Source organism: Mercenaria mercenaria, chromosome 3 (assembly GCF_021730395.1).
Source record: "Mercenaria mercenaria strain notata chromosome 3, MADL_Memer_1, whole genome shotgun sequence".
NCBI classification, from domain to species: Eukaryota; Metazoa; Mollusca; class Bivalvia; order Venerida; family Veneridae; genus Mercenaria; species Mercenaria mercenaria.
Window position 1 is genome coordinate 82,310,442 of NC_069363.1, and position 12,005 is coordinate 82,322,446.

The following is a 12,005-nucleotide window of genomic DNA, read 5'->3' on the forward strand; positions in this document are numbered from 1 at the left end:
AGAGGTACTGTGGAATTGAAGGTTTTGCTTAAGGATATTGCCACCATGGAAATGGCGAGGATTGAACCTTGACCCTTCAGTATTGATAAATATATGTACATTCAAGCACTCGGCCATGACGTGTTCCATGTGACTTACTGGACTGCAGGATTTCTCCACAGTAAAGCCTTAGGTATGAATATACTGACATAAACACCAGGTAAATGGAGAAAATTAAACCAGCTATTAATGATAATAATTGCTGACCTTCATCTTATCATCTCTTTCCTTCAACAGATCAGTATCTCTTTGAGTTTGACTGTCTGCTGCCTGCCACCTTCCTCGGCCTTGTGACCTTGACCCACCTCAAGTGCCACTTCTTGACCTTTCCCAGCTCCACTTTTCCTACTGCCTCTTCTGGCTGACCTCAAGCACCCATTCCTTCCTCTTGCGGTACTTATTGGACTGTCTTGAAATAGATTTCCGTTTCACTGGTTTCTACTACAAAGAAACTTACTCCATTTTATTTCACAACCAATGAATAAATAATAACTTGTACAGTCATGTCAGTTGTTAGTTGTAAAAATAAGTATACAAACAGTATTATAGGTCACAGACAATACACTGGGACCCCTTTATAACGCTGTCGTCGGGGTCCAAGGTTCGAGACCCGCAGATCTAGCGGGGGTTAAATTTATAACGCGGGTTGGCCGTATGAGCGGTATAGACAATACCCCACCCACCGGTAATATATTAAACATATTTTTAAACGCTGTTCTATGTTACATAAGAAATTCTAATTGTATAAACAGGACATTTGTTTACCTTAAATGCTACTGAAAAATACATTAAAAGAATTATAACGCTATGTCAGCTTCTCATTTCGTCGTGGGGGCCTCCGTGGCCGAGTGGTTAGAGTCGTTGACTTCAAACCATTTGCCCCTCATCGATGTGGGTTCGAAACCTCATTTGGCTTACGGAAGGTCGGTGGTTCTACCCAGGTGCCCGCTCGTGATGAAATAATGCACGGAGGGGCACCTGGGGTCTTCCTCCACCATTAAAGCTGGAAAGTCGCCATATGACCTAAAATTGTGTCGCTGCGACGTTAAACCCAACAAAAAAACATTTCGTCGTGATTCTAAAAGAAAGTTAGAATTGTGTATCCCTCAAGTAAACATATAACGCGGGGGAAAAGAGAGGTGGTGTATCATCCTGAATTCGTTTTCTTCTTTTTTCGGAACTAAACCAATAGGCGATATAACGGAGTTGGGCAGCAGGGAAATGCGTTCCGCTTCTGAAAAAGGGCCTGCTAATCAACAGGCTTTGAGTTCTTTTATAATTTTTTGTTTAATTATCTGCGGATGTGTTTTACAAGAATGCAGGTTTTCTGAATTGTGCTTTATTCGCGGGCCAGAGTACTGTAACGAAAAAACGTTTTCAAAGCCGTTGATCAGAAAATCAGCCTCCGTTTTATCATAGGAGACTAAATGTTGTTTTAGAGCAGCGATGTTTATGGGCGACTTTGCCAAATTTTTTAGATTTTTATTGTAGAAAGTATCCGGCCAAGGTGTTTCGTCTGTCTTAATTTCTGCCTCTTCCGCGGTAGTTGCCTTTTCCCCTTGAAAATATATGATATCTTCGGCCATGAAAAGGGGGTGAAGGGGAAACAGATGGGGGACGGTTTACCGGAAAGTTTGGTCGGAAGCAGTTTATTTCCGGGTGTACCCCTGAACACTTAGAGTATACGTGTTTGAATCTGCAATCCGGCCATGAGCAGTTGCCTGCATTAAAATCGTTGCAGGTATATCAGAAAGGGTTTGCTTGATTTCTAGTATTGTTAACCATGTTGTTTCCTCTTATCTGTAAACAACGGAACCAAAGGTCTGGGTTGATCTTAGCCCAGGATGCTGGAGCGATAGCTTGCCGTAGACGAAACTGTTCGTCATATTCACGCCACGCTAAGGCACCAGCACCTGTTCTAGATGCATACTCGCGTATATTGAACATGTAGTGTAAAATTGTGGCTTGAAAATGAAAACAGAAAAAGGAAGATGCTGAGTCATGTGACAGACTTTTGCCCGCGATTTGATGGGACAGTAATGTTAACAAACTGGAACCAGCTTACCGGAAGCTGCATTTTAACCGAGATAACCGAAGCAATCCGAACGTTTTACAATTGTAAACAAACCGTATTTCTGGAAAAAATAACTTTAATTAATTGATCTAAAGCGATCATAATTATTATTTGGCTATATTCCTAATGCCAAAAAGTCACTCATTGTGAAAAAAAATGTCCACTTTACAACACTTCCTTAATAGTTAAAGAATTCTATTCTTAAACATATATAAAAATATTCTGTTCATTTACATGGGCATTGTAAGTAATTATGGTCAATTTAAAGACAGAATTCACAATTTTATTCTCAATGAATCGTTCTTTTTTCAATAAGATGGCCTCTTTTAATATTGAGGTTCAGTTCAATTAAACTGTTTAAAAATTATTAAATCAAGAGTAGAATATGATAAAAAAGACAATTTGACATGAAATAAATTACTTGTGTATAAATCCATGTACAAGAATGTCCATGGTTTCATAAAAATAGCCCTTTTTAATATGACAAGGCTCAATTCTATGAAAGAGAAAATATTATTAAATTATAAAGAAACAAACACTTACAATTAAAATAACTTATGTGTATATAAATCTATGTAGAAGAACGTCCATCTTTTCCTCCAACCTCCAAGAATTAATTCAATGTTTATTTTATCACTCGCGACTGTCACTATTCAAGGTTGTTGTTTTTTTTGGCTGTTGCTTTAGTCGTTATTTGGCTATATTCCTAATGCCAAAAAGTCACTCATTGTGAAAAAAAATGTCCACTTTACAACACTTCCTTAATAGTTAAAGAATTCTATTCTTCAACAAATAAAAAATATTCTGTTCATTTACATGGGCATTGTAAGTAATTATGGTCAGTTTAAAGACAGAATTCACAATTTTATTCTCAATGAAACATTCTTTTTTCAATAAGATGGCCTCTTTTAATATTGAGGTACAATTCAATTAAAACTGTTTAAAAATTATTAAATCAAGAGTAGAATATGATAAAAAAGACAATTTGACATGAAGTAAATTACCTGTGTATAAATCCGTGTTCAAGAATGTCCATGTTTTCATAAAGATAGCCCATTTTAATATGACAAGGCTCAATTCTATGAAAGAAAAAATGTTATTAAATTATAAAAAAAACATTAATAAATAAAATAACTTATGTGTGTATAAATCTATGTAGAAGAACGTCAATCTTTCCCTCCAACCTCCAAGAATTTATTCAATGTTTATTTTATCACTCGCGACTGTCACTATTCAAGGTTGTTGTTTTTTTTTTGGCTGTTGTTTTAGTCGTTATTTGGCTATATTCCTAATGCCAAAAAGTCACTCATTGTGAAAAAAAATGTCCACTTTACAACACTTCCTTAATAGTTAAAGAATTCTATTTTCCTTTTCTTTTCAGCCTCCAGAGCAATGTCATCTGCATCTTTTTGCATAGTTACTATAGATGACTCAAGTTTTCTTTTGTTTTTTCTGAGATTGGACAACTCTTTTTCAATTTCGGTCTTTCTTTCATTTTTCTTTTCCAGAGCTTCAAGTTTCTTTGTATCATCAAGATACTGCTGATACCTGGACCTAGCTGCTCTACAGTCAGATAACATTTTTTTGGTCACAGTCACTTTTGAAACATCCAACTTTTTTGCTTCAGTTTTGGTTTCAGCAGCTGCTTGTGAGTTTTTTTTCGTCAATTTCTCTTTTTGCCCCATCATACACTGTTCTGTATGAAACTAAGCTCTCTTTTGCTAGGTTAGGTGTAAGCATGTCCTTATTTATTGAAAAGCCCCTTTCAACAGCCGACTGACCATGTGATAGTATCAACATCATTTTCACCACTTCAAATAGATCTTTATATTCTTCTCTGTCGGAAAAATATGTGACATAAAATTTGTCTAATCTTTCATTTTTCATGCTGTAGCTTTTGAAGAGCTCCTTTGTAGCGTTGTCCATATCTAGTATCCACCTTTTGAATTGCTGAAGAATATTGTCACACATGTCAGATGTTAGCTACTTACAATCTAGCAGCTTCTGTAGCAATACCTGGAACTTCTCTGTAGCTTTCTCTGTATGTAAAGTAACAAATCTAGGGTCAAGACTTTGCAGAGCTCTAACTAATGAGTATTTCAGCGGGCTTCTTTCATTTAGCTTTTCAACTATCTTCGACAAGAATGTGATGCATTCTTGATAAAACTCATACCTTTGTAGCTGGCTGACAGAAATTGACTTGTTTGCATCATCAACTACTTTCTTGCTGGCAAAGCCAATGTCAACTTTATCAGGTGCTACTAGATGGTCTTTGTTGCTGACGTCTACCTTAGCCAACCCTGATGCACTTGTTACCGAACTTATAACAGTTGGTTTGACAAACCTTGACAGGAGGCTCCTAATAATAGACTCGAGCTCTTGACTGAGAAAAGGCAGCATTGGTTTTTCTGTCTAGAATACTTTCAGGAACTCGGTTAGCATCTTTGCTATCGAAATGAAAAAGTGAAGTTTGGCCACAACAAGTGGATCCTGTTTGAAGTCTAGAAGGTTGCGGTAAGACTGGCATGTTGGCTGCTTACTTTTTGGGCGTTTCTGTACAGCAGATAAGTATTTACAAACATCAGGCCAGATCAAGATTGCTCTTTCTGCGACGGACACATCTTCGAGCCATCTGGCACACAACTTGTATCACCATAAGATCTTGGTTCCTTTCTTGAACTGGCCAGATTCCATTATGGGTTCCAGAGTGATGGCCCCTGAAAGGGCCAGAATTAGCTATTTTGACCTTGTCTACACAATAGCAGCTTCATTTATGATTTGAATTTAATCAAACTTGCAAACTTGCACAAAACTTGTGTCACCATAAGATCTAGGTTCCTTTCTTGAACCGGCCAGATCCCATAATGGATTCCAGAGTTATGGCCCCTGAAAGGGCCAGAATTAGCTATTTTGACCTTGTCTGCACAATAGCAGCTTCATTTATAATTTTATTTTAACCAAACTTGCACACAACTTGTATCACCACAAGATCTTGGTTCCTTTTGTTGAACTGGCCAGATTCCATCATGGGTTCCAGAGTTATGGCCCCTTAAAGGTCCAAAATTTGCTATTTTGGCTTTTGCAGCCACATGGAGACTTCATTTATGGTTTGATTTGATACAAACTTCCAAAATATCTTCAACAACAATAAATCTTGGATTCCATGATAAATCTGTCAGATCTTAAAATTATTTTATATCTGATTACTCCCCTGATTGTAATCAAAATGGATTTATATCAGTAAACCCTACAATGTGATATAACACAATATCTGTATTAAAATTTGCATGAACAAAAATCTACAGTTGTTGATTACTTAAAACATTATAAATGTGACAATTTTGACTATCATTTTATTTTCAAACTGGTGGGAAAATATGAGAAACAATGTAAGCAATCATCATATTAAAGAGAAGTACTTTTGAAAAAATGCATCAACATTTTATAATTTGGTCCATTTGACAGATTAGCGTATGAGGCAGTATTTTTTTTGGTTGAAATTTGCATGACCAAAAAAGTAAAATATGAAACTAATCAAGACTTATTTTTTAGCTCAGGTGAGTTTTTCTGATCGCTCGATGTCCGGCGTCTGTCGTCTGTCGTCCGTCGTCTGTCGTCCGTCAACATTTAGCTTGTGTATGCGATAGAGGCTGTATTTTTCAACTGATCTTCATGAATATTGGTCAGAATGATAACCTTGATGAAATCTAGGCTAAGTTCGAAAATGGGTCATCTCGGGTCAAAAACTAGGTCACTAGGTCAAATCAAAGAAAAACCTTGTGTATGCGATAGAGGCTGTATTTTTCAATTAATCTTCATGAATATTGGTCAGAATGATAACCTTGATGAAATCTAAGCCGAGTTCGAAAATGGGTCATCTCGGGTCAAAAACTAGGTCTCTAGGTCAAATCAAAGAAAAACCTTGTGTATGCGATAGAGGCTGTATTTTTCAATTGATCTTCATGAATATTGGTCAGAATGATTGCCTTGATGAAATCTAGGCCGAGTTTAAAAATGGGTCATCTTGGGTCAAAAACTAGGTCACTAGGTCAAATCAAAGAAAAACCTTGTGTATGCGATAGAGGCTGTATTTTTCAATTATTCTTCATGAATATTGGTCAGAATGATAATCTTGATGAAATCTAGGCCGAGTTCGAAAATGGGTCATCTCGGGTCAAAAACTAGGTCACTAGGTCAAATCAAAGAAAAACCTTGTGTATGCGATAGAGGCTGTATTTTTCAATTGATCTTCATGAATATTGGTCAGAATGATTGCATTGATGAAATCTAGGCCGAGTTCGAAAATGGGTCATCTCGGGTCAAAAACTAGGTCACTAGGTCAGATCAAAGAAAAACCTTGTGTATGCGATAGAGGCGGTATTTTTCAATTGATCTTCATGAATTTTGGTCAGAATGATAACCTTGATGAAAGCTAGGCCGAGTTCGAAAATGGGTCATCTGGGTTCAAAAACTAGGTCACTAGGTCAAATCAAGGAAAAACCTTGTGTATGCGATAGAGGCGGTATTTTTCAACTGATCTTCATGAAATTTAGCCAGAATGATTACCTTGATAAAATCTAGGCCGAGTTCGAAAATGGGTCATCTGGGGTCAAAAACTAGGTCACTAGGTCAAATCGAAGAAAACACATTGTGTATGCAATAGAGGATGTAGTTTTCAATTGATCTTCATGAAATTTGGTCAGAGTGATTGCCTTGATGAAATCTAGGTCGAGTTTGAATATGGGTTATCTGAGATCAGAAACTAGGTCACTAGGTCAAATTAAAGAAAAATCTTGTGTATGCGATAGAGGCTGTTTTTTTCAATTGATTTTATGAAATTTGGTCAGGATGATTGCCTTAATGAAATCTAGGTCGAATTTGAATATGGGTCATCTGAGGTCAAAAACTAGGTCACTTGGTCAAATCAAAGAAAAAACTTGTGTATGTGATAGAGGCTGTATTTTTCAATTGATCTTCATGAATTTTTGTCAGAATGATTGCCTCGATAAAATCTAGGTCGAGTTTGAACATGGGTCATCTAGGGTCAAAAACTAGGTCATATCTAAGAAAATGCTTGTTTTATCACAAGAGACCAATTTTTTGGTCCAATCTTAATGAAAATTGGTCAGAATATTTGTTTCCATGAAATCACTAGGTCAAACATGTTTTACACTGTTATGGTGTGTTTCTTAGGTGAGCGACCTAGGGCCATCTTGGCCCTCTTGTTTTACTTTGCAGTGACAGTAGTATATATGTATAACTGAAATAAATAAGAGAGCAGGCTTAATTCATCCTATAAAGGTCAAAGGTCATATAGGGCTCTTTCAAACTGTTGTCTTTGCAGTAACAAGTTTTTAATTCATTTAAATCATAATTTTTTCCTTAGTTTTATGAAAAAAATCATTTTTATTATACATCTTAAGACAAGCTCTCATAAATTAACAGTGAAGGTTTTGGTTATTTTCCTACTGAATTATTTTTAAGCCAATATATGCACATTCCTTAAAAACTAGATAAAATGTAATAGTTTTTTTTTAACTTGGACTTCAAAATAAGCTTGAAATGCCATTTTATTCCTGTGCCAGTATATCAGCAGCATGTAGAGTATGCTATGGAAACCCTCAAGTCCATTCATAAAAACAAAGATGGTTTGGGGTCTTCTTTTGTGTAGAGCTATTTTGTTACTCCAAAGACATTTGTTGTTACTGCAGAGAAATATTTGACAAATATCTGTGATTTTACAATTTTTTATTGAACGTATTGAACAAGAACAAGATACAAACATAGTATCAACAGTAAAAATAATGAAATGAACTGTAGGGGAAAAAATTAACTATCACATATATATATCCACACAACACCTAGTGTATTTTCTGTTACCGCACAGACTATTAATGTTATTGCAAAGACATGGAGCAGTTTTCCAGCTATGTAAGATTTTACACTATGAAAGAGGATCAATAAAGTAACTATATTATTAACAGGAAAATAGAGTTTAATGTTTTTCAAATTGTTGTACTCAATGCTTAGAAGAGACCACTACTAGCAAATACTTTAAATATGCATTATTGCAAATACAAAGAATTATTCTCGCATAGACACATAATTATGATATATTTTTCTCTGAGTTATAATATGATGGTATAGTTTTAATAAAACTAAAAATGGCACAATCATCATATCCATTTCGAAATGAACACCTGAAATAGAAATTATCTCTTTTTTGGGATCCGGACATTTGCCCCCCAGGACATTTGCCCCCCAATGAAAAAGTGGACTGCTGGACATTTGCCCCCCAGTTGAAATGGTAGATAGGACATTTGCCCCCCAGTGCTTATTTCTGAAACGGACATTTTCCCCCCAATAGTTTTGTCCCCCAGTGATTTTTTGGGAACTTGATACAAGACATTCGTCAAATTTTAGGGGACAATGGCTTTGTTTTATACAATTTTGTCGTAGATAATTGCCAAATTAACAAGTTTGAGTGTTAAAAACATTGCACTAATTAAGAAATTATATCACTGTTATGAACACTTTTATTACTCAATAATAGGCTATTATTTACCTTAACACCTGAAAGTAATTTACATATTTATCAAATTATTATTAATAAAATACTTTTTTTTACTGAAAATTGCCTTTTAGAGTAATTTTGATAATAAAACAACCAAAAATACAGTTATATATACTGGCATATAGGACAAAAATATTGGGGGTCAAATGTCCATTCCAAAAATAAGCAATGGGGGGCAAATGTCCTATCTGCCATTTCAACTGGGGGGCAAATGTCCAGGAGTTCATTTTTTCATTGGGGGGCAAATGTCCTGGGGGGCAAATGTCCTACAATCCTCTTTATTAGTACAAAACTAAATTGTTACTGCATGGACATTTTCTATCACTGTAAGAAAAAAAGAAGATATACAAAAATTGCTAGCTTTAAATCTGCTGTTTGAAATGTCCACCTATTTGATGGAAAATAAATGTTTTGAACTAAATGTTGTAAACTAGCTAAAGTCTAGTTGTGCTATCAAAACATAATGTATGAATTTATGAAGATTAGAGGTTACTAATGCAGTAACAAAACATATGTGATACTTTTGAGGTATCCAGTTAAACGTTAAGTAGAAACACCTCTGAATTAGATCTTGTGTGAATAATTTGCGTCCATATATAGAAATTAAAAATTTATAGGAAAGTCAACATGAAAGGTACTGTCAAATTTAACACAGTTTTGAGCAAGAGTTGATTACTAATTCATTGCAGTGAACTGATGCAATCTAAATGTGCGGTATAAATACAAGGATATCCTCCCTTGAAAACGACAATTTAAATAAAAAGAGATTTCCTGACAACACAACAAGTGCAGTATTTCTAAAACAAAAAACAAGTATCAGAAAACAACCTGGCACAACAAAGAAGTCTAAACAATGTCCAAGAAAAACAGCTATTCTAAACAACTAGTGTTTTAACAATTCAGTCAGCAGTCATTTATTTAAGGAATTTGACACTTCTTCCCACATTTTCTCATCTACTTTTAAATGATTAGTTTTTGGAATAGGTGTTGGCTCTGGAATTATGGTAATGATTTGTTCATATTTGTACCATAAAATATCTTTAAAATTTTTTGGCCAGAAAAAAACAGTTGGCTCGCTTTTTACCCACTTGATGCATACATGAAATTTCCATTTCTGTTTCATCAGTATCTGTGACATAGCCAGGGTAAGGTCTACCATAAAAATTTACAAATACATATTTATTTAATAATTCCCTTATCCCTGGCACACTGAAACCTTTACCCTGAGTGCTTTTACTTTGATTCATTTGATTGTTATTTTCATCATTCATACTTGGTCTTTCATTTGAACTCTGTTCATCCGTCTTAGAATATGAATTTCGTCCATACTCGTTAGCTTCATCTGTATTCATTTTGTTAACTACTTCTGCATCTTTTCCATTAGATTCTTTTTCGTGAATCCTGCAAGGATCAACTTCGGTTTTGGTTGTGGTTGAACCTTCTATTTTTTCACTGTTTTCTTGGCAGTCAGTGTTAATCTGATTATCTATTATTTTTTCTGGGTTAATAACATCATTCAGGCATTTGTCATCTTTCATTTTAGTAGGGCTTTCTACACTATTTTCCACCTTACCTTGCTGGCTCTGTATTTTCACATCATCCTTGGGTTCTGATACGTCATGTGTAGTGTTTGTACTTCTTAAACACCTTTTTGTGAAGGGCACTACTGAGACAAAATGGTTGGGTACCCAATGCTTATTTGGAATATTCTCCCTATGATTTGTCTATAGAATATGTACAGCCTCTGAGACAGTTGGAGTACGTGGCAGTATCAGTCGGTTCAGATCTCTTCGTACATTAGCAGGGTTTTCCCTGACGCACAAATCCTGCGTCATAGTCGCACTTTTCTGACAAATGACCCGTAAAAATAAATTCTGTGCGTCACAGTGGACGCAATTTCTTGAAAATCAAAATCAGGCCAATTTTGTTTACATCGAGCGATTTTCTGAAAATGTACTTTCAGTTTCGTAATTATATGCAGACTGTGTCACCAATTTTTATGCCCCCGAAGGGAGGCATATAGTTTTTGAACCGTCTGTCGGTCCGTCAGTCTGTCGGTCTGTCAGTCTGTCCGCAATTTTCGTGTCCGGTCCATATCTTTGTCATCGATGGATGGATTTTCAAATAACTTGGCATGAACGTGTACCACAGTAAGACGACATGTCGCGCGCAAGACCCAGGTCCGTAGCTCAAAGGTCAAGGTCACACTTAGACGTTAAAGGATAGTGCATTGATGGGCGTGTCCGGTCCATATCTTTGTCATCCATGGATGGATTTTCAAATAACTTGGCATGAATGTGTACCACAGTAAGACGACGTGTCGCGTGCAAGACCCAGGTACGTAGCTCAAAGTTCAAGGTCACACTTAGACGTTAAAGGATAGTGCATTGATGGGCGTGTCTGGTCCATATCTTTGTCATCCATGGATGGGTTTTCAAATAACTTGGCATGAATGTGTACCACAGTAAGACGACGTGTCGCACGCAAGACCCAGGTGCGTAGCTCAAAGGTCAAGGTCACACTTAGACGTTAAAGGTCATTTTTCATGATAGTGCATTGATGGGCGTGTCCGGTCCATATCTTTGTCATTCATGCATGAATTTTAAAATAACTACGCATGAATGTGTGACACAGTAAGATGACGTGTCGCGCGCAAGACCCAGCTCCGTAGGTCAAAGGTCCTAAACTCTAACATCGGCCATAACTATTCATTCAAAGTGCCATCGGAGGCATGTGTCATCCTATGGAGACAGCTCTTGTCTATATTTGCGTCGATTCACATTTCACAAATTCAATACCCAGTCTGATACTTTGACTAATTAACACTTTGTAACAGTTGTTATCGCTGCTCGCTACTACTACTAATAGTACCAGTCTGCTGTTTACTAAAAAAAGATGGCTCAAAATCAAAGCATGCTGACGATGTTTGTGACATCGTCGGCAGCAAGTTCAGTAGGACCCAGTGGTTCAGATCGCCTGTTTCTACTATAACACTGCCTGGTAAAAAGTACTAAAACATATTTTAGCACATATATAAATAAAAGTCAAACTGTTCAGCTGTTTTTATCATTTTATTCAGTGACAAATATGAGGAAAGACTTCAATCTGTATAATCACTAGTATAAGAAAAACAAAGTTTTATTCAAAATACTAATTTTAGTATATCTGTATGACCCCCAAAATTTGAAAATGACCCCCACATGTGAAACACTGGGGGTCACCATGACCCTTATTTTCGAAAGCCAAGGGAAAACACTGCATTAGGGTTTCCTTTATTGGGATACACGGAATAAATTGGAAATTCAAGAATACTTGCCA